This window comes from Mastomys coucha, unplaced genomic scaffold (genome assembly GCF_008632895.1).
Source record: "Mastomys coucha isolate ucsf_1 unplaced genomic scaffold, UCSF_Mcou_1 pScaffold16, whole genome shotgun sequence".
NCBI lineage: Eukaryota > Metazoa > Chordata > Mammalia > Rodentia > Muridae > Mastomys > Mastomys coucha.
The window spans coordinates 93,732,742-93,755,296 of NW_022196898.1; the positions used below are offsets into that span (position 1 = coordinate 93,732,742).

General features: G+C 44.2%; 1 long non-coding RNA gene and 1 pseudogene across 1 annotated transcript; one reads left to right on the top strand and one right to left on the bottom strand.

The window, feature by feature from the left end:
* The first annotated feature begins 1,310 nt into the window (after positions 1–1,310).
* On the top strand, positions 1,311–6,435 carry LOC116094383. The gene is made up of 3 exons (XR_004120077.1): positions 1,311–1,489; positions 3,015–3,204; positions 6,229–6,435. It is a non-coding gene; the product is annotated as an uncharacterized LOC116094383 (long non-coding RNA).
* Positions 6,436–20,775: 14,340 nt separating this feature from the next.
* On the bottom strand, positions 20,776–20,875 carry LOC116094517 (annotated as a pseudogene).
* Positions 20,876–22,555: the final 1,680 nt, after the last annotated feature.

The window sequence follows — 22,555 nt, forward strand, 5'->3', positions numbered from 1 at the left end:
AGACCCCTCTATGTGCAGTCCTTGGTTGGTGGTTGAGACCCTGGGAGCTCCGAGGGTACTAGTTCATGGAGTTTTATTCATGTTGTGTGCCAAGCTCCTTAGCATGGTATCTGAGCATAACGGATACTTGTTACATTTTGAGTGATGTAAAAACCTGCCATTTATAAATGCAGATTATCCAATTTCCCCTCACCAATGTTCTTTTTCTCTTTTTCAGAAAGGACATTGTCCTTTCTTTACGAACAAGAGTAGACTGAGCTCCTCGAAGTCAAGTGAGAATTGGGTTTAAGGGAGCTGACTAGGGTAATAGAGAGAACCCTGCCATGGGCATGTTGGAGTAGAACATTGGTGCTGTGCAGGAATGGTGTAAGGCCGTGAATCACTGTTAACATCCGCACCAAGCAAGCTTTCAAACTGTGAAGCAATGGATTTGTAGCAGTATCTCTCCACTCTGCTGCTGAGTTAAAGGCGCCTGGCCTCTGGAGTGGTGCTCATCAGACAAGAGCTGCCAAGAGCAGCATCCCCCAGGAAGTCCAGAGGAGGCAGGGGTCTGAACACTCCTGGTGGAGTGTGCTTTACATTCTGTTTCCTACGGTTGGCCATTAGAACTCCTTTCCTACAAATATTCTTTTGACCACAAGTTGAAGCTTTTTTTCCTCAGCCTTTTTATCCCAATTCTATCGCCAAGACAGCTGGGCCAACGCCCTGCTCCTCTGGACACCACAGAGGTGGCCCTTTACTGCTGTCATCTAAGGGCAAAGCCATCTGTTAGAGTCTCCAGACTTTTGTCCCTGGCTGAGACATCCTCTGAATTTTCAACATCTCGGTCATGGGTTGGGTGTGACCCCTCTGGACCATTGCTCAAGTCTTCTTACCAAACACAGCCTTGGAGACCTTGTCACCGTGACAAGCTCTCAGCAGATGTTGGCTGGGGCCACTTCTGGTCACCCTCAGGATCCAGCGATTGTGATTGCAAACACAGCCTGCAAAAGGAAGAGGAGGGGCCTCTGGCCCTTACACTTTTCTCCTCTTTGGGCTTCTGGTGAAAGGCTTCTCTCACAGGCAGTTGTAAGTAGACTATGGGAGTTCCGCTATCATCAGGACTGAGCCAGTTCATCCCACTGCCTCTACTCCCTAAGGGCGACTTAAACATCCACCTGGAGAATTATAAGGCAGACAGTCATATCCTGCAGTTGGGACAAACAACTGCTGGAGAATCAATGTCATTTGGGAAGTGAGGTTGGATTCCAGAATGTATGAGAAGATGTCTCTTTGTGACTCAGGCCACAGAGCCATGGCCCAAGACATGTCAAAGATATCACCGCATAAACATTCTTAAGGAACTTTAGTATGAAATAAGACAAAAGACAAGATCTCGTGCAGAGCACACTAGTGACTTAATGATGTACTATCAGCCAAACAACTGTATTCACCACCCAAGGCAAGACAAAGTGGTCAGCCCTACTGCTCCAGGTGCTTTGGCTTAAAGGTAGGCACAAGCCTCTGTCTCCCCTGGTCCTTATTCAGAGCTCAAGCTGCTGCATTAGAGGCCTGTGGGACAACGTCAACATTGACCCCCACTCTTCCTCACACAACCCTAAGTCTTTAGCCATTTCCTTGTCATCTAGAATGAGAGGGCTCTATACACGTCCTGTCTCAGACTTCAGCCATCACCGCCTCCCTTTGGCTTGGCTGGCTTTTAAGAACAAGAACCCCAGCTTACTTTAATGTGAGGTAGTTTTTCAGAACCCCAACCTGGGCGGGCACTCAGGAGTTGATAGGAACCTAGGCTGGTCACTGTGTCCCTGGACTCACACACACAAAACACACTGCTGCCCAGATGAGCCAGGACCTCACTGTGTGGCCCAGGTTTCCTTCAAATTTGCACCAGTGCTGCCTTTGACTCCAGCGCACTGGGATGATAGGTGTGGGCCGCCATTCCCCAGTTCAGGCTTGTCTTATTATGATAAAAATTCTTCACTTGTTCCTGCTGACAGTTTCCTGTCAAATATCAAACTATTGTGCTGACCAGTTTTATGTCACTTGACACAGCTATAGTCATCTGATGGGGGGGATCTCAGTTGGGAAAATGCATCCGTAAGACCCAGATGTAAGGCATTTCTTTTTTTTTTTTCCCCAGAGTATGGAGTAGCTTTATTTACAGACTCTATAGTTACATAAAATGTTAAGTTATTGATTTCTTTGTAATTTTTTTTAATCTTCTTTCACTGTCATTAGGAAATCTATACAAGACCATGATCTTTACAGGCTCTTCAAAGGCAAGAGGCCGACAGGGAGATGTGAACCCCTCTCTTCAGTTCTAGCAGTACAGAAATAGCCTAGACTTCATGACATAATTAGTCAGCTGCATTACAATCTTTTTTTAATTAGATATTTTCTTTATTTACATTTCAAATGTTATCTCCCTTCCTTGTTTCCCCCCACAAGGACCCCCTATCCCATCTCCCCTCCCCTTGCTCACCAACCCACACAATCCCACTCCCTCTCCTGGTATTCCCCTACATTGTGGCATCGAGCCTTCACAAAATCAAGGGCCTCTCTTCCCATTGATAACCGACTATGTCCTCTTGTCACTAGTGGACATGATCACAAACAGTTGCTGCAAATACATGATACAATCGGTCTCATTTTTGCCTTTAAAATGTTTCCTTCCCTCAGCCTTCTTGAGGTACATGTATTATGGCTGCAATGCTCTGACACTCTATTTAAATAAATATCACTATTCTTTAGACAACCCGCCTAATTTATTATTTAGATTGAAACATCACAGATAGTTTCCTGTGTTTGTATGTCCTTGCATGTGTATGTAGTGCGCAGGCATGATTGTATGTGTGTTCATATATGTGTTCACTCAAATGTGTGCACATGCAAGTTGAGGCTCCAAAATGAGGTTTGTACTTGTGTCACTTGAATCACATTGTCTCTCTTGTTCTACTTTGATTGTACACTCAAAAGCTCCTGCTCAGTCTGGGTCTCTCCCCCTTTACCTGAAGTAACCCAAGAAATCAATGAAGAATCGTCAGCAAAGAAATGACGCTGTCTGATGTCTAACTTGAAGGTCCTGTGCTGTCTGCTCCAGCTGAACAAAGACTTCAGGAGAGAAGACGAGGGAAGCAAGGACACCGAGCAGTAAAACCAGCTGCAAAAGTATTACTAACAAACTGTGCAAAAACCCAGACCCAGGTGATGAAACAGGCACAGAGCTGCTTGGTGCGAGAGACAAAAATAATCCAGGGCAGTCAATTTCATAACTTATAGGAATATCTACCATTTGCAGATGATCAACATTGTGATAGATTTCCATGTCATGAGTGTGGTGGTGGTTTTAATAAGAATGGCTGCCATAGGATCCTATATTTGAATGCTTAGTCACCGAGGAGTTTGAAAGGATTAAAAGGATTAGAAGGTGTGGCCTTGTTGGAGGAAGTGTGTCACTCAGGTAGGCTTTGAAGCTTCAAAAGCCTAGGCCAGACCCAGGCTCGCTCGCTCTCTCTCTCTCTCTCTCTCTCTCTCTCTCTCTCTCTCTCTCTCCTCTCTCTCTCTGCTTGCAGATCAAGACTTAGCTCTCAGATACGTCTCTGGCAGCACACCTGCCTACTGCTATGCTCTCTGCCACCATGATGACAATGTATTAAATCTCTGAATCCGTAAGCAAGCTCCCGACTAAACACTTTGTTTCATAAGAGTTGCCTTGCTCATGATATCTCTTCAGGACAATAGAACAGTAACTAAGACAATGAGCCACAAAGAAACTCTTACAGGGTTTCCCTGCAGCTAGATTGTAGAGAGATGTTATTTGGGTTTTACCAGTAAAATGCACCCAGATTTAGCAAATAATTCAGAATATTCAGTTAATTTTTATTGTATATTTTTATTCAGCTATAGCACACTTGAGTTATCTTTTGAAAGTACACAGAACAGAAATTTTCAATATAAGCATAGAGTTCTGTAAGTATCACTACTCTCTAATTCTGAAATAGTCTTATCTCCTCCAAAAGAAACCTGTGTGCACTAGCAATCATTCTCCATTTTTCCGTTCCTCCAGCCCCTGGCAACACTAATCTGCTTTCTCTCCCAAGAATCTATTTATTTACACAAATAGACACAAATACATAACCCTCTGGTATAAACTCTTCCACACAGCATATTTTATAGGGTCACTCATATTACAGTATAAGCCATATATCATTCTTTGGGGGACTGATAGTATTCCATTGCATGATGTCATTATTTGCTTGTGTCTGTTTGACTAGAATAGGGAAAGCTGCGGTATTTTGTTAAGCATTCTTTCTGGGGATGTCTGTGTGGCCAGAAGAGATGCACATGTGAGCCTCTGGCTGCAGTGGAGTAAAGTGAAAAAAGCATCATCTAAAAATCTGATGGCTTAAATAAAACAAGACGGGAGAAAGGGGAGAGACGTGCTGCTTGTTCTGCCTTTCTGTGGCGGTAGGGTGCCCACTTCACCTTTTCCTGCACTCAGACCAGAATCTACACTATCAGGCAGGTCTCCCAGTTCTTGGGTGTTTGAATGTGGGTTGAATTACATCATCAGATTTTCTGGGTCTCCAGATTCCAGGCAGCAAATTATGGGTTATCAACTGTCTATAATCATGTAAACCACTTCAAAAAATATTTATTTTATTTATTTTGGCACATTTTAGCTGTCTTCAGACACACCAGAAGAGGGCATCAGATCCCATTACAGATGATTTTGGACCACAATGTGGTTGCTGGGAACTGAACTCAGGACCTCTGGAAGAGCAGTCCATGCTCTTAACTGCTGAGCCATCTCTCCAGACCATTTAAACCACTCTTAATAATAAATTTCTTATCATATCTTACTGTTCTGTTTCTCTGAAGAACCCTGACTAATACACATGGGCATTGTATTCTCATTCATCTGGATAGACCATTGTTTATCCATTCACCATTTGTGCTTTGAGGATTTTACAAATAACAGCTATGAACATCCACATATAAGTATGTATGTGAACATGTTTTCATTTTTCTCTAGTAAGTTCAACTTTAATTTCAAATTAAAGCTACTTAAGTTAAGTTTATGTACAATATTGCTTGGGATAAACATACTTATATATCATTCATTGTTTATAGAAGCTTCAATTTTAATTTGAAATGTTATATTATATTTGGTTGTTCTACACAGGTGAGACCTAGCCAAAAAGAAAAAAGAAAAAGAAATAATATGAGATAGTGCCAGAGGAAAATTTCATCAATATTTTAGAAATCAAAACTCATAGTTGAGAGAAAGGAAAACTCATAATTCTGGAAAAGCAGATAACACTATATGTACAAGAGAAGGATTGTCCACATAGTGGCACTACAAAGAGAAAAAACTATGAATGCTTTGTAAGCACAGACGCCAACATCTCTCCCCAAATTTTAAAAACCTGGGTCCAATGGTTCATTCTGAGGGCACAGATGATAACAGGAATCTGGTTCCCTCAGACTCAGACCAAACTCAGGTATCCCCAAAAGCACCTGTGAAATGTGGGCATGTCAATATGAATAATGACAGCATACAATCTCAGTGTCCAGAAGTTCTCAACCGTCAAAGTGTCCAGTGGTTATCAACGACCTGTGTCCAGATGTTCTCTGTCATCCGTGTCCAGATGTTCTCTGCCATCCCAGTGTCCAGAGGTTATCAACCACCTCATTGTCCAGATGTTCTCTGCCATCCCAGTGTCCAGAGGTTATCAACCACCTCATTGTCCAGATGTTCTCTGCCATCCCAGTGTCCAGATTTTCTCAACCATCCCATTATCCAGATGTTCTCTACCACCCTAGTGTTCAGATGTTCTCTACCATCCCAGTGTCCAGATGTTCCCTGCCATTCCAGGGTCCAGATGTTGTCCTTAAGTTAAGCTTCAGAGAGCGACACAGAGAGTAGATTATTTTCAATACTTTGTAGAATTGTTTCTACCAAATTAACCTACTTTAAGATTCCTTATGATAAGCAAGAGAATAAAAGCCACAAATGTGTGTATTAGAAGTATCATGTCATAACTTTAATGTCAACCTGCAATGGGCAGAAGCAGGTGGATCTCTGTAAATCTGAGGACAGCCCGGTCTACACAGTGAGTTTCAGCTACATAGAAAGACCCTGTCTCAAACAAGTAAGCAAACAACAATATGTATTCAGTCAAGAAACCCTGAGTCCTAATTCTCTGTATTATCTCGTGTTTGTAGGAGACGCACAATTGAGGAGAGCTGGTTTCTCTTGAACATCTCCCTGCTTCTTGTCTCCGGAAGACGCCCGGCCCTGCTTCTTGTCTCCGGAAGACGCCTGGCCCTGTAACTGGTTGAGTTTCTTCCCCCCACTCACCACTAGAAATACCGGAGCCATTTATGCACCAGCAAATACGTAAAAATGTCATGTTGGGTCTTGTGCAATGACCTTTCCTGTGAGTGTGGTATCCTTCCGTCATTAAGTTTGCCTATTTTTTCCACATATGTTTGTTTCTGTAGGAGAATGAACATAATCGACATATGATTGACTATACTCTGGGTAGAGCGTCCAGACAGGATGTTAAGGACAACCACCCCTGGGCTGCATGAGGTCTCAGGGCTGAAAGCAATATTTCAACTCATGATTTTGAGGGTGGAGAAGGGGTGTGTGGTGACACATTTCACACGCAGAGTGTGAGACTTATTCTAGAGCATAAGTTCTGCCACAATTCAAAGTGGGTAGCCATGCTCTGGGCTTGTAATAATCTAAACTGCTGCCTTCGGAATGAAGGAGTGTTTGGTCAGGGGGTGAGGGAATAAAGGGGCATTTGGTCAGGCAGTGAGGGGATAAAGGACGTTTGGTCAAGGGTAAGGGGAGTGAGGTTTCAATGAATATTTTGACTGTGCTGAGTCCAGATATCTCTTGATAACTTTCTTTATAGCTCAGAGTAATAAGATGATTATTAAGAGGGAATTATAATTTATTTTTAATTTTGAGGCAGGGTCTCGTGTAGCCCTGAGTGTCTGAACCTCTATCTGGCTGTGGCTTCGCCTTGAACTCCTCATCTACCTGTTTCTGCCTCTCCAGTGTGGGGATCCCAGGCGTGTGGCATCATGCCTGGCTTTTGTTTTCACTTTTTGCAGGGAACAGTAAATAATTACAGGGATTTGGCAATAGTATAAAATACAAATGTGTATTATATTTATACCTGTCATTAATCTGCTTACAAAAATGAATGAACAACCCCTGTGCTCATAATTAGGTGCCTGATTGGATGTGAACGACTTGAAAACAGGCACATTTTGGTTAAGTACAATTATCTGTGATGGGGAGAAAGCGCTACTCTAAGTCAGAAGCCTGAGTAGAACAAAAAGTCCAGCCACTCTAAGCGCAGGGAGTTCTCTAGGCTGCTAGCCTCAGGATAAAGGCACACCATCACCTCCTCCCTAACTTCCTTTATTCTGGTGTTCAGTGCATATATTTTGCCAGCCTCCGTGACTGCACAGTAAAGAAAGTAAGCTGTGGTCTCACACATGAGAAATTATCTGCTTCACAAATGTAGAGAGCTGAGGATCACGGAGGGAGGAGAAGTGGTCCTCGGGTCCCAGTTCTCTCCACAAGAAGTCTATTTTATAAGGTAAAGAGCAAGCCTGCCTCTTCTGAAGCAGAGCTGGGAGAATCAGGTATGGCGACACATACATGTAATCTCAGTACACCAGAGACTGAGACAGGAGGATTACCATGAGTTCAAGGCTAACCTGGGTAGTATCATGAGCACCAAGACATGCTGGACTGCAAAGTCAGATCCTGTATTAAAATTAATGAATTACAAAAAAACAAAACCAAAGAGAGAATGGAGAGTCGGAAACGTCTGTGGGGAAGGAGCTGAGGGTTGCTGCTGAACAAGCAGGGGAAGGCCGGTGTCGCTATCTATGCTCACGGTTACCATCACCTGGCCTCCTTTGACCTAGGGTTTGTAGTAACTTCTTCTTCCTCAGATCGCTCCGGCCTCTCTGTCTGGGGACAGGCACATGGCCTTGAGTCAGTCTTACATAAGCAAACCTTAGCAGAAGTGAGGAAAATACGAGAACTGTACAATGAAGAATGGCCCCATTGTCCAGAGGTTTGGGACCGTAGCCACAGGGTAGCCTGACTCCTGGTATCTTGTCTCTTCCCGACTTGTATGAGCTACAGCGTCTCACTGTCATGGTGCCTCTAGTGCAGTTTACACCTGATTCCCAACAGCATGGCCTCTGATACTGAGCCTCTGATATTCTTAATATCCTTTGCTAAATAGTCTTCTAAACTGATCAGCTCGTGTTCTGTTTTCCTAGGAGCCATGCCTCCCTCAAGTAAATATTCCCAGATCTTTTCTGTGACCATGATCCTTATATAGCTGGTTTGAAGCTAGGTAACTAAGACCCTCTAGAGGTTACTAATGTAATTTATTTCCCTGAAAGTTTCCAATTTTTCTTTCTTCTGGAAGGAGGAACAAGTGCTTCTAAAAATACCAAGAAGATGTGAATAAAATAAGATAAGAACATGAAGCACAGGACTTTGTGGGTTAAATTAAGCCAAGGCTACCCATTACATTTTGTAACATTACTCGGTGACTTGATAGAATTCCATGAATGCAAATTTTCTGATATGCTCAAAGTCACAAGCCAAAAAATAAAATAAAATAAAATAAAATAAAATAAAAAGTAACTTTAAGTAAGCAACAGAGCAGCTACCAATTTTGGGTCCACTCCAAGCACCCCTAACTATGTTTTAGTACTGATTAAGAGCACAGACACTGAGGTACACCTAGACAAAGATTCTCCATTGATAAACAGTGATGTTAGTCATGAGTTGCACAAACATAGTATTTTCTTTCCAGGAGACAGTTGAAATAAACTAGGTTAAAAAGGATCAGCCTTTATTCACAGGGCCCAGCCAAGTCTGTTGGTGGGGTAGCCTGGACCACCTAGCCCAAAGGGTCTATACCCCCTCTTAAAATCTCCTGGCATGGACAATTGTGTGAGGGGTCAATACAGTCCCCACTGCTTGGTGTGTTCACAGAGAGAAAGGAATTCCCGCTCCTTCCCCCCACCCAGAAGAGGGAAGAATACACTGAACCCCCTTCAGACTCTCCTCATCTTCCCCAGAGCAAAGGGGAATGCAAGGAAGGTGGACCGCAGTGTGGCAACCAGTGCTGGGATGGAGAGCAGAGGGTGTCAGCGCCTCTTCCATCAAAGCATCGAGGGTCCAGAGATAGTTCCTGTCATTTCTCCTACACAGCCTCTACTTGGAGTTCCAAGCTGTGTATTTGTGGCAGAGACTCACAGCCATCCGGCAACTCGGTGGCTAGGTCTTTTACAAGAAACAGGTTTCATAAAAACCAATTTGCCATGAGTCAAAAGCCATTTCATGTCTCCAGTCTTCATGTGTGTGTGTGTGTGTGTGTGTGTGTGTGTGTGTGCGCGCGCGCGCACGAGAGGGTGTGGGGGTGTGTATGGGGGTGTGGGGGTTGGGTGTGAAGGCATGTGCATGTCATAGTTTGTATATAGAGGTTAGAAGACAACTTTTGCTGCCACCATTCTCTCTCTCTCTCTCTCTCTCTCTCTCTCTTGCTTGGGCTTTCGAAACAGGATTTCTCTATTATTCATGTCTGTCCTGGTACTCTAGTCTCAAATTCAGAGATGTGCCTGCTTCTTCCACCCAAGTGCTGAGACTAAAGGCACGTGGCACCACTTTTTGATCATTCAACTTTGGTTGGCTCTAATGCCATGACAGATCTGGGGAGAAGAGGGCCAATGTAACAGACTCAGCAATGGTTGAGTTGGCTAACTGAGCATCCCAACTCATGTTGTTCAAACTGACTCGTCAAAGAGGGACCAGGTGGTACACTGTGGTATGTGGAGTGTGGGGAAGGGAAGGGAGCTACGACCAGATGGATGGCGAGAGAGGGTGGCCAGAATTTCAAATTTCCAGCCAGAGAACTTGATGTCCTGTATCTCACCCAGCTTCAAGCAACATTGTAAAAAGCACCAGCTGGCTGCGTAGAGGTGATCTAGGGACTGCAGGTGTTGAGGGTAAACAGAGCAGGGCCATACCTGTTCCAGGTCCATATGAGCTCATGCTGGGTACCCTATCTGTTTACAAGGTTCTGCAAAGATGTTCATGGTGTGTATAACAGAAAACAAGGCTGCCAGTCCTTCTTTGGCCCGTTGCCTTTGACTAGAAAGAAGCAAGGCACACACCTCTTCAGTGAAACCTAGAAGCGGTAAGAGAGAACTTCCAAGCTTTAATTTAAATCCGGGAGAACCATTCCATGCAGAACTCCTATTTCCAGTCAAAAGCAAAGAAGAAAGCCGAGGAAATCCACTTGGCTCTCAGGAAGGAACAGCCTGCTGTTGAAAATAGAAGCCAGTGTGGAACTGTCATGGAACTAGTGGGAAAATTTAGAAATAAATTGATTTGTTGCAATTAATCTTTGGATGGGACTGTCTCCATCAGAAGGTCTGTGTTTACTGGTGTGGCCGAGTTGCTGCTCCCAGTCAGTTCTACAGAGAAGTATTTCACAGCTCCCAGTTGAAGAAGATCCATCTTCATTTACTCTTGTGTTGGCACAAAACCACGGCTCTCATAGGGAATAATATTCTGAAGCCACTTTGAGTGACCATGGCCAGGGAACACAGATATAGGCTGCTTCAAATTCTATGTTCTAACACAGATTCAGGTTCCTGAAGTTTCATAGTTTTCCAGGACACAGAAAGTCATAAATGGCCGGGTGATGGTGGCGCACACCTTTAATCCCTGCACTTGGGACGCAGAGGCAGGTAGATTTCTGAGTTCGAGGCCAGCCTGATCTACAGAGTAAGTTCCAGAACAGCCAAGGCTACACAGAGAAACCCTCTCTCAAAAAAAAAAAAAGAGTCATAAATGGAGGCAAGTTTACAACACAGTGGTGTGTGTATTAGAGATGTGGGCACTGTTGAGATGGGAGAGCTTTTCCACAGGCTCAAGATTCTGTCTGGTGACATTCTTAACTTCTGGCTTGGTGGAAGCTGATGGTCTTCTAAGTCAATGGATTCTAAAGGTTTCTATCTGTTAGTCACAAGGCATTAGTCCAGACTCAGAGGTGGGCAAGAGATGGCTGTCCTGGCGAGGCTAGAGCTAGCCTAAGATCAGGAGATTAGCATCTGGACCTGAAATATTCCAACCTCTCCCCAGGACTGAAATGTTAAACAACCAACCAGTCCTTGCAGGCATGGCTGCTTCTCCATTTTCCTCACACATTCTTGCACAGGTTTGCATAGACATAGACTCTGCCACACTATGTGATTTGAGTGAAAGACTGGTGTGTAAAACCCATAATGCCATGAGCGGTGCCCATGATGAGGAAGGCTGTCTCTGTTTCTTTTTGATTTCCAAAGTTCCCCGTCTCGGGAAGGAGCTCATTTGGATATATGTTTATGTTTCATTTGAAATTAGTTTTGACCTATTAGCTGGTCTGTCAATAACAAAATTACCATTGGCATTAGGGAGAACAGAGGCACCTCACGAAGGAGAGCTTTCTGTTTAGCCAGTGACCCAATTCAACCGGTTTCAGGCTCTGTAATTATCACCAGCTAAAGGAAATTCAGCTAATAGTTTCAGTACCTCATATCTATTTGGAAAGAATACATGATGCACCGGGGTTGGAGTGGGGTAGTTTTTTTTTCTAACCCAAGTAAAGAAAGCAGTTGGTTTACTTTCTCAGTCCACTAATGCAGGTGAGCCCAAGGCTCTTGACCTAATAGACTACAATTAGTGCTTTTTTCTTCAGGCTCAAAGAGATGTTTGTTTTGAGGTTTTCATTGGACTCAGAGTGCAAGCCAGCCCAAGTGTGTGCAGGTTAGAAAGTACAGAGGGCGGGGTGTTTACTGCAGAATTTCTTTCTCTGCTAGTCACCGGATTCGAGTTCAAATGCTTTTAAAATTCATTAGACCTGCACTAACTCTGTGGTCTTTAACCTGGCCGTCAGACACAATGCCGCCTCATTACTGTGCTCTGTTCGCACAGTTACACACTGATAAAAGGCCTTTTCATTCTGAGCCCTGCCTGCTCAATCAAAAAGCACGACTAACATTTCCTTCCCCAGTCACACACCTCCCAACTACACATTCCATCAATGTTCCCAGCCATGGTGCTTAGTGATTTGGTGTGGTTTTACAAAATGCATTATCCATAGACTGATCGAAAAGAATTAAGAAGCAAATTGCTGCACAGCCTGGAAGTTCTCAGACCTGTGACCAACAACATGGGGTGACTCCTGACATTCTGAAAGCCTGGATGGAAAAAAAAAAGAACAAACTTCAAGTGTGGTTTTTAAGCATCAGTGAATGGAACAGTCTGAATCTTCAAGCAAAAATATTGACCAGTTCTTGTTCTGTCGCTTAAAGCTGCTCTTCTAGTGACTCCAGGATTCTAATGAAAATGTGCAATGACTGGGGCTGCTAACCGGCCTCATTGGTTCTGAGCTCGCTGCTTTCACTCATTCAACTGGAATAGATTGTATAGTCCAGCTGAATACTCCAATTGTATATTTCCAAAGGTTTTTGAAAAACCTCTGTGGACTCTTGGAAGGTCAGGCTGAGCCCTGCTCTCCTTCAAGCCCTATTTTGTGAAATGGCAGCTTCCCAGCTGTGCCTTGACCTGGGGATTCCATGTAGTAAGCACCATATATGGCTCTGTTTTGAACAGGCACAGAGAAGCTGAATGAGTCTGCATCACATTTGTATAAACAGACACTGTCCAGCACCGTCCACGAGGCACAGACTGGTCGCTCACTCTTAGGGTAAAACTTGCCATCTCTAAAGTTAACAAAGTAGATTAGGAACATGTGAACATGTGTGTATACTAAAACTGTGTGTCTGTGGTTCTGCTCCTCTGTGGCTCAGCTTAACCCCAAGGCCTCTTAGCTGCTTAGCTCTGTGGGTCTCTACCAAACCTCCGCTGGGCTCATTATCTTAGCCAACCACCTGCAGTGACTGTCTCTGCATCTGAGTCTATCTCTGCCTCCAGGAAGGCCTCTTTGAGCTCTTCATACATACATATATACATACAAATGGATACATGTGTATGCCAAGCTGTGCAAAGGATGATATGTGATCTGGATGCTAATATCAGTGATTAAGACTATAATCAAAGAACTTGTATTTGCCAAGGGCCAGATATCAAGCGGCTCCAACTACATTCTAAACTAGAGCCTACCAAACTGACCTAGTGTGTCAGTTTATTATTTCATAAATCCTGACATTGTGGAGAGACATAAGCATGTCCATCTGTTTCTGCCATTGTATGTGGATGACATCGCTGTGCTCATCTGGGCTTGCCTGGGGCTGAGTCAAGGCATGACATCCACCCACCCTTTATTCTGGATGTTATAGAACTTACACAGCTGTCTTATCCAAGTAGGAAAACTTGAAGAGTGCCAGATCGCTCTCTGCTGTGCACTTTCTTCCACTGGAGCACGGTAGTGATGGAAGAAACACAGCTGAAGGAGTTACAGCTAGATTTCCCTCGTGCTTCCTCTAGTGCTTCCTCTATTTGAACTCCCACGAGGTCTAACGAGGTCTAACCATGTTTCAGTGAGGTGTAGGTCAGGAGAAGGCAGGGGGAGGCAGCTCTCCGCATTCCACGACCCCTCCCAACCCCACCTGGCCTCATTTGAGTTTCAAAGGAGCAAAAGGATATTCAAGGCTCCTTAGCTGGTGCAGTGGAGGGAGAGCTTTCTTGGTTGGAAGAGAAGGCAAGATTGGGGAAATGGTTGGTAATGAATGAGTAGCTAGCCGGGCGGTGGTGGCGCACGCCTTTAGTCCCAGCACTTGGGAGGCAGAGGCAGGTGGATTTCTGAGTTCAAGACCAGCCTGGTCTACAAAGTAAGTTCCAGGACAGCCCAGGCTACACAGAGGAACCCTGTCTCGAAAAGCCAAAAAAAAAAAAAAAAAAAGAATGAATGAGTAGCTGCTTAGAGAAAGGAAGCCCTGTGTCATCTCTGCCATTAGGATGCTCTGGGGCCCATGATGCTGCCTGGTGACACTCTTAGCTTTTGGATTGGTGGAAGCTAGTTGTTTGCTCTTACAGATTTCAAAAGGTGTTTAATCTATTAGTTAGAGGATATTAGTTCTGACACAGAGGTGGGCAAGGAACGACTACTCTAGGGCTAGAACTAGCTCAAGTTAAGGTAATTTAGCCTCTGGACCAGCAACATTCCAGTCTCTCTGCGGCACTGAGCTCAGTCAACCTGACCCTGCGGACACAGCTCCATTTCAGAAGCTCACACCACCTTCCAGTCCTCAGAGTCTGTCTCTACAACTGAGATACAGCTGCACGGAAGAACTCGAGCAGACCCGAGAGCTGAGCTTCCTCCCACTCAGAAGACAGTGGGACTGAAAGGGGGGTTACGTTCAGAAGCAGGAAACTCCCCTGTTTCTTAAACACTTAGGGTTAGGACCCTAAGCTCTAAACTCACATTGAGGGGCTTGGGGACAGAGCTCAGGGACAGAGCACTTGTCTGCCGCACGAGAGGCCCTAGGTTAGACCAACAGTGTTGTAAACTCACACAAAATTCTCACTCTGCTGAAGAAAAGAGCAGCAATGATTAATTTGAGCAAGGAGCCTCTTGCTTTACAAAGCAGACTGGCTTTGAAATCCCCATCCTCCTGCATTAGCGCCCTCTGTGCCTCTTTCTAGAAGTCAAGTCTTATGGTCTTAAGTCCTCAATCTGTTTCCAGTTGTCTCACGGATCCTTTTTCTCTCCCCTTTTGGTATTTTTTTAAATCTTACTTAAAAATGCAGTTATATCCTTCCCTCCGTTGACTTTGTTCCCTCTAACCTCCCCCCCCCATGACTCCCTTCCTCGAAAATTCATGGCCTCTTTTTCTTTTTTATGTGACATATCCACATATTTATCTATATGCATATAGATACATATATGTAATGATGTCGTGGCTAACCATTTGGTATTAGATAGCAAATTAGAGAGCTCGTGCCTTGGAAAGGGGTCATTAGTTCCCTGGAGTTCTTTGTCTGGCACAGGGAAGCTACACCTATTATCTCAATAAAATGGCTGTCTCGTGGACTTTTTTAAAAATACTTGCTTATTTGAGCTAACATCCAAATTAAGTGCATGCACTGTATTTGCTTGGTATGTTTATTGTGTCTCTTTTCCTTCTGTAAGTTTTCTTCCCTTCTTTATTTTTCTTTCCTTGTACTTTATTTACTGGAAGATCCAGATCTTGTGCCCTGCAGACTTCTGAACACTGCAGTCCTGTTGATCCCTATCACACCATTAACCAGCACCTCGGTCTGCTACCAACTTGCATACTTCCTGTCAAGTTGGTCTCGCTTTCAAACCTTCCTCCATCCCTTCAGCTATACGCACGTCTATGACATTCCTGAGCCCTGTCTGAAAGCAACCAACAGGTAAGGAAGATTGCTGGGAGGGGGAAGTTGTCTTTCTTCCCAGTGACTGTGAACTTTCACCTGTGAGATCCAAAACTCACAGGCTTCACTGAACACGAGGCTGGCTTTCCCTCCCATTCTGCAGTCTAAGCAGTCTGCACTTACTCACGGATGGCTCACCAGTTCCTCAGATCCCACACAGAGCATTCCTATATCCTGCTACCCGACTGTAGTGTTCCCATTGTCCTTTTGTTTAGCAGACAAAGCCTGGTGGCCCTGGCATTGCTATTCTTATTCACTGCCAGACTAAGGTTTTCCTCAGAGAACAACTTCCGTCTCATTAGACCTATTGAATGGCTGACTTATTTCCAGACAGACTTCCATAGAAAAGCCAGACATGGAGGCAAGCCGACTACTGGGCAGCATTTGATGAACTAGCAGTTGAGAACTCATTCTGAAAACAAAGCCCATGGGAGAGAAGGTATCATGTCATATTCAAAGCAAGGTGTTGCCGTTTGAAAAGCACATAAGCTCTTGTGAGCTGGAGTTACTATAAGTCCCCCGTGTGTATGACTTGTGGAACATGATGCATCATTTTAACTTACCTTTCGATTATAGTAACATTGCTTATGTCCTTTTACCTGACCAACATCTTGTCATACCTAATACTTTTAAAACCTGTCCATACCCTGTTACGGAAGGAATAATATATACATATATATGAACATTTATATATGAGTGTGTTAGTTAGTGAACTACATTCTTAGACTGGCTTTTCTATAAATATTTCTCAGTTGCAGACGACTTCAGATCTATCCTATCATTTTGAAGAGTACAGTTATTTTTATTGCACTGAGTTTCAACTTATAACAAGTGAATTTGCAATCAGAATAGGGCTTGGAGAAACGAAGACTCTGAATTACTTTATTGGAGAAAGCGCATTATGTGTTGGAATGTCAGTTTCTGAGGGGAATATTGACAGAATCAGAAGCAGAAACTGACAAACTTGATGAGGTGCATTATCCTGACAGGGCATTCCTCAGGCAGAACCCTGGGAAAGATGGGATTCGCATTCAGCAGGCAACACCAGGCTCTGATGCCTTTGGGTTGGAGCAGAATGGAAAGCATGTGAGGCTAGAGGGGAGGCATAACTCATGCTTATTTTCGTGGTCTTGACAGCTTACAAAATGAATTTCTCATTTAGGTGCATGTGTGATGTCGTATTATGATCATTCTTCACAGAGACAAATGAGGTAAAGAGGGATTAGGAGTCTTGCTCCAGATAGAACAGCCAAGAAGTACTGTAATAGGACCTGAGAATAGGTGCTTGGATGCCATCTGCACATGTGTCTCACCCACCCACCCCACCCCACCCCACCCCACTCCACCCCTCTCCACTTTATCTGCCTGCCTGTCTCACAGTGTGGGCCCCAGTGTGCACTCCTGCTGAGCTCCAAGCCACCTTTTCTGGAGACTTAAGGACATGACATGGCTGTTCTCCTGAATCTATTGCACGGTAGCTATCCAGTCTACAGAGCATCCTTGAGCAAATTGCTTCTCCTCCTGGGCTGGGCTCTGCTCTCGCAAATCTTAAGGTTTCTTTTACTTTTTAATACTCACTCTTTTAGAAAACATAACTGCAAAATACAGAGTAGACCAATCGCTATCACTGTAAAGCACTGTAAAGTTGAACTCTATACTGAGTCTCTTAGACTTACCATTGCCAGCTCTATATTGCCCTGGAACATTAGCTTTATTTCATAACAACCCTTCTAAAGCACAAAGAAGCCTCACAGATTTCCGGGAGTTCAGGCTACCAACCCTCTCCCGTAAACTGCACCAATAGCTTCCTAACTGGCCTTCTTGCTCCCAATTTATCAGGACTTCCTCCATTGTCCATACAACCTTTGGAGTGGCCTTGTTAAACATTCACATCAGATCTAGTGCTGCCCCAGGAAGTCCCCTCCCACTGAACTGACTGACTTTCTCCACTGTTTTTTTTTTTTAATCTTCGACATTCCGCTTGCACAAATTATTCATGTTCTAAAAATTCTAGAACCTGTGTATGTGGCAGAAGAGACCGTTTTCAGATCTGATTAAGAAACCTAGGAAGGGAGAGCACCCTGTATCCCATGTGTGGTGGTGAGGGATGAGGGTGATGAAGTCACAGAGATTCTTAGAAGAAAAAGAGGAGGGTAGATCACAGACATCTGGACAAAAGTTAAGGAGTCCAGGAATCCTCTAGAAGCTGTAAAAGCCAAGAAACTCTGGAGGGAGGGTGGCCCTGCGTGTCACCTTGAGTTCCGTCCAGTGGATCCATTCGGGGAGCCCTGCTGTCATTGTGTGTTACAGTATGCCACAAGTCTCTGACCATTTGTTCCTGACTCATTCGAAGTGAATTCTCTCTCACTGACCTTCCATGCCTCAGACATATCATGTTCACTCTTGCTGGTTCAAGACTCTTGCATTTACTGTTCTCTTTGCTGGAGTGACCTGCTGTTTCTAAAGCGACTATTACCTGTCACTCATGGTCATACACATTACAAGTTTTGGAGGAGATCAGATCGGAAGGAGCAAAATGCTCAGCTAGACTGAGGTCGGCCTTTTCCTAAATGCTTGTAAGATGGGCCTGTTATTAAATACTTCTCCATCTCTGACCATCGTTTGAAAGGCTGGAGAATCTTAGAATTTAAAATGAGGGCATTTAATAGAAATGTATGTATAATGTATAACCTTTACCTAAAAGGGGGCATGGAAAACCTCTGTAACAAGCCAAAAATGTGAAGTAGCTAGTTCCAGGAACTTGGCTAACTCAGAGCCTCATGGCTCTGGTTCCCAATACCTGCCCCTCCTGAATGATCCACAATGAGGGCGGAACTAGGAATGAAGGTCTACTGGTTTATGAGACTCTCCACCCTGTCGACCGGTAGATGAAGATTACATTCCCAGAATGAATATGTTCCCCTCCCTAACTGAATACCTTGGGTTGGGTCCCTCTAAAATTTTCCACTGCTTTTATGTTATGTTTCCTTGGTAACCCTCTCCCCGCCGCCAGCTTGTGGTTTTTCCCTTTAAATACCCCACACTTCTTATGTTCGGGGTTGAACTCCTCTGGCCAGCGTAGTCACGAGATTGACCCCGTACAGGCCGATCCCAAATAAACCTCATGTGATTGCAGCAAGTTCAGTCTCTCATGAGTTATTGGGTGGTCGAGTCATCCCGAGACTTGAGTAAGGATCTCCCCAGTTCTGGGGTTCTTTCATGCTCATGGAACCGTGACAGATTTGGAAATGAAGGAAAATAGTCAGAGAAATGGCCCACCATTTCCTTCTCATTTTGTCAGTTGCCACAGAAGATGACCAGGAATGGAAGCGAACATCTTCATTGATGGCCGCACCTGTGCCATCTTACAGAGCTTAGGCCTTCTTTTCTCTTTCTGCAGTAAGAGAATACTTACAGCCTATTATTACAATGGGAAAAGTCAAACATTTTGTCTTAGTTTGGGTTTTATTGCTGTGAACAGACACCATGACCAAGGCAACTCTTATAGAAATAACATTTAATTGGGGCTGGCTTACAGGTTCAGAGTTTCAGTCCATTATCATCAAGGCAGGAGCATGGCAGAGTCCAGGCAGGCATGGTGCAGCAGGAGGTGAGAGTTCTACATCTTCATCCAAAGACAAACAGGATACTTGGGAGGCAGAGGCAGGCGGATTTCTGAGTTTGAGGCCAGCCTGGTTTACAGAGTGAGTTCTAGGACAGCCAGGACTATACAGAGAAACCCTGTCTCGAAAAACCAAAACCAAACAAACAAACAAAAAACAAAGGCAAACAGGAGAAGACTGCTTCGGACAGCTAGGAAGAGGGTCTTAAAGCCCATGCTCACAGACATACCCACTCCAAGGCTACACCTCCAAACTGTGCCACTCCCAGAGCCAAACACATTTAAATTACTACACTTCCATTCAGCTTCTTCCCAGGAGGCCAAATAAAAAGCAAGTTCCAGCAATTCCTTGCAAATAGATGGCCCTTTCCTCTGGCAGCAGTATTGATGTCCCACATATACCGAGGGCAGCATGAGTCTCCTGAAACATGTCTTATGGAACTGGTGTGGGAAACATAAGCCCAGGCCTGATGGAGTTAGTGAATCGTCTTAGAGCATTTAGGGAGCTAGATAATGAGAGAGATGTGTTGGCTGGTTCTAAGGAGCGGGGCAAGAGGTTTCAAAGGCCTTTTGCAACCCCAGCCCCTTGGTGACCAGTCTAAGTGGGAGATGGGAAGCTGCCTCCCTCCGACAATCAGGGTCTCGTTAGGGGAAGGAGTGCTGTCTCTTTTGAAATCCTCCCTCCATAGTCCTGTACCTGTGTCCCTTTGGGTTATGTGACTATGCAGTAGCCAACTGCAGTATACTCCTTGGCCAACACTGAGTCTCACAGCTGCCTTCAGGTTCAGGATTAGAATCAATCTATCCTAACTTCCTATGCTTCAAGGACAACAGCAGAGATACTTAAGGACAGCCAGTAGTCACAGGAATAGGAGCTGGATCATCCGAAGAAACCTGCTCCTGTTACTCAAGGTGGACTTTCAGGGAGGGGAGATCCCTAGATAACCCCGCCTTAGCAGCAGCCCACCCCACTCAGAGTGGGAGCCGTCACCCCGCTCAGAGTGGGGCCATCTGGTCTGGATTTGTCTGTTGTATCCATGCTGCTTACAGTTCTAGCTTCAAACCCTTTGCTAATGAAGGCAGCTTAGCAGCATTTAAATGAGCTGAAGTCTAAAAACACTCAGATTATAAACAGCTCATCATGTTTTAGAGCAGCGGTTCCGAAGATGGCGGGAGGGCCCCCAAGACCTCCGCAGAATTCCTGGCCCTTCTGTTTTATTCATCTTGCTTTGTTGTTCAATACAGTGGAAAAAGGAATATATTTGATTATCACCAACTACCTTTCTACTAAATAAATGATATAGCCAACCTTCATTATAGATAAACGTTGAAGTCCCATTTTTGTTCTGTAAGGCAATGCATGTTTGAACATTTTTGATTGTGCTTGACTTCCTATACTGGGCCTGTAGGAAAGTATGAAAATGAACTTAAAAGTTCAAAATAACATTTATTTGTGTGTATGTGTGCATGTATGTATGCATGTGTCTGTCTCTGTGTTTCTCTGTGTGTCTGTGTGTCTCTATGTGTGTCTGTGTGTAACGTGGACATCACAGTGCATATGTAGAGAGGCCAGAGGTCAGCTTGTGGGTGACAGTTCTCTTTTCCTACCCTGTGGGACCCAGGATATAACTCTGGTTGTCAGCCTTGGCATCAAGCACTTTTACCCATAATAGGATCTAAAAGCTGTTGTTTTTATATTATGGAATACTTCAGGAATTTGCATGCCATCCTTGTGCAGGGACTGTACTAATCTCTGAATGTTCCAATTTTTAATGTGCTGCAGAAGCAAGCACTAAAGGTTTAGTTTTGTATAAAATTGGTAACTGATGGTGTTAATAAGATTTTTCTGATGTGTTACCAACTTAGAACATAAAAATTAGAGTAGTTTTACTTTTCTCCAAACTTCACTTCTTAGAATCTTTGCTTAATATTTTATAAAATTTATGAATGAGCAGGTAAGAAATGTTCAGTGTATTGAAACAACTCTACTTGGGTATGGGATGAACTACAATCTAAACATACTTTAGTCATATGTCCTTGGACCACTTTCCCTTAGGAGCATCAGTGGTATGAATGTTGTTTTCCTATATCCTCCATCCCCTCCCCTTACGTGACAGTATTAGCTTCCTATGGCCTCTCTTTTACTGTGTATTTCTGGTGGGACTACCAATTGCAGCAACACTACCTCTGGTAGGGAATTTTATCATGGCCAAAGCTAGGCTACTTGTTGCCTTGTTTCTTAGGATACTGTGGTCTGGTTGGGAAGTAATTATGTGACCTCTAAACAGAGATATCCACAGTGGAAGATAAGCCTAACTGTTAAGGGCAGTGCTACCTACAAAGACAGAAGTTAAAGCAGAGACTTAAGCATTTTTCTGTAAAAAGAAGCAGAAAATGTGGTGATGCCTAGAGAAAAAAATATAAGCAGTAAGGTTTTAAAAATGTTTGTTTGCTAATGAGAGCGATTTGTTGGTGAGAGAAATATTTGACCCTGAGACGTAAGAAAGCACTTTATGGGTAGCTGTGGGAAAGGAGCCTATGGTGCAGAGAAGATGGTGGTGTCAGAGGGCCTGAGGGGCTGCTGCTCTACCACCACAGAAGGCGAAGCAGACTGTGTGGGGAGCTGCAGGGAGAAGATGTCTTGGATTGTGTTGCTGGTGTTTGTCTTCATGAATATGAGCCATGGCCAGAGGAAGAAGAGGGTGGTGAGGCTTTGAAAGCAAGAGACAGGAGAATCAAAGAAGACAATGACTAGGAACACAAGGATTGATTGGTAGCACAGGGAATAGCTTAATATCTGGGGACAGAATAACCATGGTTTTCTTCAGAGGTATTTAGATTCTAAAGGGCGGTGGACAATATAAAGGGGAGGTAATTCTAAATCTGAGGATGGATTTGGGGAGTGGTTTGGATGAGAATGGTCCCCAGCAGGGGGAGGACCTGTTTGGGAAGGGTTAGAAGGTGTGGCCTGTTGGAGGAGGTGTGTTCCTAGAGGCAGGCTTTAAGGTTTCTACACCTTTCCTTGTTAGCTTTCTCTCTGCATCTTTATTGTGAATCAGATGCCAGCTCTCAGCTACTGCTCTAGTGTCGTCCCTGCCTGTCTGCTGCCATCCTCCCGGCCATGGTGGTCATGGACTCCAATCTGTGCAACCATGAGTCCCCAACTAAACTCTTTCAAACATTGCTTTAGTGTGTTGTGGAGTTAGAATAGTAACTAAGACAGGCACAGATAACGCAATGGAAGCATTAGGAATGTAAGAACATATTGGAAGGGGAGTAATTGTGATGAAGGGTAACGGGATTGGGGTAAACAAGAGAGGAGTGGGGGTCTTGGGAGAGAAACAGTAGAAGGCAGGAGGACCAACAGAACAAAGTGCTTAACCAAGTGTAATGTTGGGATATTGTATTAGTCAGGGTTCTCTAGAGTCACAGAACTTGGGGAATGTTTCTCTGTATTGCGGGGATTTATTGTG